Genomic DNA, 5,279 nt, shown 5'->3' with positions numbered 1-5,279 from the left:
ACAGGTACACTCCTCCCCAGCCATCAGCATGCTAATCTCCCACTCACCACCGGGGCAGACCCATCCAGACTCCTGGGGCCAGGCTCACCAGCCTGCTCCAGCCAATCACACGCCAGGCATATTTTACACTAATATGCCAACTCCTAGAAGTGGCACTTCTACATATGACACACTCATGCAACACACACCATTGCGAAGCATTCACTCTCACGAGTTCGCACATATCAAATTCGAACCTGTACACCCCACGCATCAGGAACTACCAGGGACACATACATTCCCCATGCATTCCTATGGGAGGGCAGGCCTATCTCATCACATGCACTCAGAGTGCGTACGCACTTTCTACTGGGACACAGTGAAAGTGCGCAGAACCCAAAAATCACTACCACCAGGTCACCATTACAAGCAAAAAGTTTAGGGGTGAACCTGCCATAAGGGCCAAGTCCAACAGGCCGCACGTGTCGTGTATCCAAGGCAGGAGCACAAGGCTATTGCGCAGTAGGAAACAGTACTGCTGCGAGTCCTCCCCACCCAACAGAGGTCGACGATATCCCCATGTAGGAGGGAAGGTTTGATAAACAGGCGAGGAGGCTGAATATATTTTCCAAAAGTAAGTTTTTTATTATCAGGGATGAGTTTGGTAATTTGCTCAGAGTGTATTTCTTCCTGCTCTATTCCAAATTCGCTCTTGGTTGAGCTGGACGGGGATTCTGAGAGAGATGTTCCCGGCTCCTACTCGGTCTTGATGTTTTCTCTCCTGAGACTCATAGGAGAGGAAAGAAAAGAGAGCCGTCAATCACACTGCTTAGGCAGGTATTTTGGTTCTACCAGTCACCACACCTTGGAGTGCTTAGGGGTCCGGTGCAAGGGTTTCCTCAGATTCAGTCTTACTAAGGAAAAGTGCATTAAACAATAGGGAATATCGTGTCGTAACGGTTGTTAGTTAGAATCGTGCAGAGAAAGGGAAAAGAAGGTGAAAACAACGCTCATTGCCCACACCAATAAAGTGTCAATTCTGCAGGGAATGTAAGTGACGTGCCACACACGAGTTCTTCTTAGACTGTGTCCTCAATTTCACTACCCATGCCCTCTATCGTGTACGCCTCCCTCCTCACACTCACCCTCCCCTTTGCCCACTGAGACGCTAGCACTCACCGGCTCTACCGCAACTCTCCTGATTTGCGGCTGATCTCCATCCTACTCCGGTGGGCACCCCTCGCTCCACTGTTCGTCAGGTTCATCGTCTCCTCCACTGGCGTCCTCGTCCTCCGCGTCGTCCTCGCCGGATCCTCTTCAGTCTCCGTCTTCCTCTGCCTTCGCTCTCGCTTCCTCTCTGCAATTGGTCCAAGACACCTCCTTCTTGTCTCGCACTCCTTTCATTGGAGCGGGGAAACAACTTGGGGTTCGACTCTGCCCACTTACGGTCTCGTTTTGTAGTCCCTCTGTGAAGAGACAGTATACAGGGATGGTTGTTGGCTGTTCGAGTTGGCCTTCAGGTTCCGAAATGCACTTCGCTGATATTGGATGTCGGAATGTTCTTTCTAAGGCGACCCGAAGGTGAGCCCTGCGTTCTGTTTCTCACATTCCCTTTCCCTTGCTGTCTTTCCTCTAGGGGTCTGTTTTTGGGGTAATCTAGACAGGTATGTTCGCATCCTTTCCGCTGTTTTGTTTGGAATCAATATGGTTGTAACGACAAAAACCATCTCAGGACTCTCTCATTGTTGCCTTTATTCCTGGCTAGTCATTCTAGAGGGGCATAATCTGTGTATAAGGTGAATTCCCAACCCTCGAGATAATATCTCAGAGTGTATATGGCCAACTTGAAGGCTAGAGCTTCTTTTTCTACGGTGGCATAATTCTTCTATTCCTGGAAAAAACTTATGTTTTATATATAGTATGGGTCTTTCACCCTGGGGTGTTTCTTGTGACAGGGCAGCCCCTAATCCCTGATCTGAGGCGCCGGTTTGAAGGATAAAGGGAAGAGAATAGTCTGGTCTAGCTAATACAGTATCAGATGTAAGAGATGTTTTCAGGGACTCAAAGGCCTGCACTATTTCGTAGTTGGGTGTCTTATCATTTCCTCTGTTTTGACAGTTTTTTGGAGCAGATTAGTCAAAGGAGCTGTAATTTGGGAGAACCTAGGAATAAACCGGTTTGTGGTAAAGGTATCTGGGAAATGGCAGACAGTTTAGAGGTTTGTGGTCTTATTACTCCTTCCCCTAATAGATACCCGAGGTATCGAACGGTCTGGGCTACTAGATGACTTTTAGCTGGATTAATTTTGAGACCATACTGCCCTAAGGTCTGTACCACCTGGGAGAGATGTAATAAGTGTTGTTACCAGGTATCACTTTAAATAATTTTGTCATCAATATATTCCCCAGCATATCTCTCATGGGGTTGTAGTACTATATTCATAGCTCTCTGAAACGTGGCTGGAGCCCCGTGCAACACAAAGGGTAGCACTTTAAACTGATATAACACATCTGGGGAGGAGCAGGCTGTCTTCTCTCTATCCTGCTCCCTCAGGGGTATCTGCCAATACTCTTTACACAAATCCAAGGTACTGATATATTTAGCCCGCCCTATTCTCTCAACCATTTTATCCACCCTGGGAAGTGGGTATGTATCAAATTCAGAGATCTTGTTGACTTCTCTGAAATCAATACAAAATGGTACCGAGCCATCTGGCTTCGGCACAAGGACAATGGGTGAGTTACATTCACTCACAGAGGGTTCGATTATGTCCATATGTAACATCTTTTGGATTTAATCTCTAATGGTCTGGCGATGAGCCTCAGGGATACAGTAGGGCCTAAGGCGTACCCGTTTCCCAGGGAGAGTTTTTATAGCATGTTCAAAGTGTGTGTTCCTACAAGGAGATGAAAAGAAAGTATCTTGAAGAGGATTTAGTAGTTTTGACAGACTACATCGTAGTACAGGTAGAAGACAGGGTGCATACACTGGCTAAACAAGGGAGTGTGTGCTTCCGCCGTATTCACATCTGCTGGCAAGGGTCCGTCCCATTTCTTTAGCAAATTCACATGATAGATTTGAGAGGTATGTCTGGCCGGATCCGTTTCAACCCGGTAGGTCACAGGAGTGAACTTCTCAACGATAGTATAGGGACCCTGCCACTGCCCCAACTACTTATAATCTGATGGAGCTATCATTAGTAACACTGAGTCACCAACTTTAAAAGACCTTTCCTTAGTCCCCTTGTCCTATTGGCCCTGCAATGCTATCTGAGCTTCCTCTAAGTTGTTCCTAACGATAGCCCTGATTTGTCCCATGTGGGTAGGTAAATTAGAGACATTCTGTCAGTGGCTTTGTCGTGGTGTTCCTCAGCAAGGCCTACCTGTACAAGGGGTTCGCCCTTCTCTGCACAAGTCCTCAGACCAATAGAAAAGAAGTTGGCACGGAAACTGTAATAGAAAATACAAAGTTTATTAACCTCATGAGTAGGATCTACATTCACACAACACCCTTCGGTAATGTATGAAGTAACACACTGAATGGAAGGAGCTTGGTCCTTTTATACCCACACAGGGGCTCAAAATAAGGTGGTACAAGTACAAAATGCAGGTTTTAGGTACATATAGGGTCATGTAGAAAATGCACAGTCAACAAGTGGGTGGAGCTAACAGTTGCTAATTCTAGTAAACACATCCTGATAGTTACAGACTAGAAGCAGCTGCATGGAGAGCTGCAAGCTCAACTAAGCATGTGTAAGCAGAAGAAGCTAAATATAACTTGTCTCTAGGCAGATTCCAAGAGCAGAGAACATCAAGGTAGGACAGAGCACATGGCATGCATGTGGTAGCACATGGCAAACAAAATGGCTGTCAGAAATACAAAATGGATTCCACAAAACGGATAAGATAGCTTCTAATTACAGGATGGTTTCTGCTAATGCTAACCCAATCACTTCCAAATTACAACAGCTTGGTATCATTTGGTTCTGTTTCCCATCTCTCTTTGGCCATCTCCTGAAAGGTATGTGGTTTATGACCATATAACAGCTCAAAGGGAGAGTACCCTGTACTTTTTTGTTCTTTGCACCTAATGGCGAATAACGCCAGGGGCAAAATGTCCTCCATTTCCTAGACTTCAAAGCTAGGAGTCTCTTGAGGGTGGTTTTAATAGTGGCATTGTATCTTTCAACTAACCCATCTGTCTGGGGATGATAGGCAGCTGTCCTGATTTGTTTGACCCCTAAATGCACACTGGTTTGCTTCATCAATCGGGACACAAAGGGAGTCCCTTGATCGGTCAAGATCTCTTTTGGGAATCCTACCCTTGAAAAAACCTTTATCATGACCTTGGCTATGTTAGAGGCATCCGGTCTGCGTAAGGGTATGGCTTCTGGGAAATGGGTAGCGTAGTATACCATAACAAGAACATAACGACATCCACTGCGGGAAGGTAACAAAGGACCTATTATGTCCATACATATTTGACTGAAGGGTTATAGTTATTTATTTAATTTATTTAAGCAATTTGTAGAGCGTGCAAATACCCGTGGGTGTCTCTGCGCTATGGACGGAAGAGGCAGTAGTCAAATGGTGTGCTGCTCATTGGTTGAAAAGCCAGGTTTTTATAAGCTTCCTGAAGGCTGGTAGCGTTGGGCAAGATTTAATTTGCTGAGGGTGGGTATTCCACAGTCTGGCCGTAGCAACAGTGAATCTTTTGTCGCCCCAGGAGACCTTATTTGTGCGGGAAATCATGAGGAGGTTGGCAGTTGAGTATTGTAGGGTTTCTTGAGGTTGGTTTTATTATGGGAAGTGGTTGAAGGGTGCTGTGGGAGGATGCTTTCTGTTATTTTTTTGGCATTCTCTGCAGTATTTTTTTACATGCTGGTATATGCCGGGCCAATAAAACCGTTCCATGATCAGTTTTTCGGTTTTGTCTGCCCCAAAATGTCCCCCCAATAAGTGGCTGTGGCCTAGATACAACACTTTTTCCTTGAATGGACCAGGGATCAATAGCTGGGGGTTCTGAGTGGGGCTCCCTTTTCTATACAACAACCCCTTTTTCTTAAATGTTAATGTTAAAAAAATTTCTGAAAGCGCTCGTACACCGGTTGGCTTCATGGCGCTGATTCTAGGAAGGGCTGTAACTGGGAAGGTCACAGTTTATTCAAAGGCCTGAGTATAAAGCCACGTTTCAAGAGATTTTCAGAATTTCAGTAAATTAGTGCTAGACCTAATTTCCAAAGGAATTCCAGAATCTGGGGCCAAAATCGCCAACCTGCTACCCCCTAGTCGCTTCAGCTT

Source organism: Lissotriton vulgaris, unplaced genomic scaffold (assembly GCF_964263255.1).
Source record: "Lissotriton vulgaris unplaced genomic scaffold, aLisVul1.2 SCAFFOLD_865, whole genome shotgun sequence".
Classification (NCBI taxonomy): domain Eukaryota; kingdom Metazoa; phylum Chordata; class Amphibia; order Caudata; family Salamandridae; genus Lissotriton; species Lissotriton vulgaris.
Note: the sequence above shows the minus strand (reverse complement) of the source record.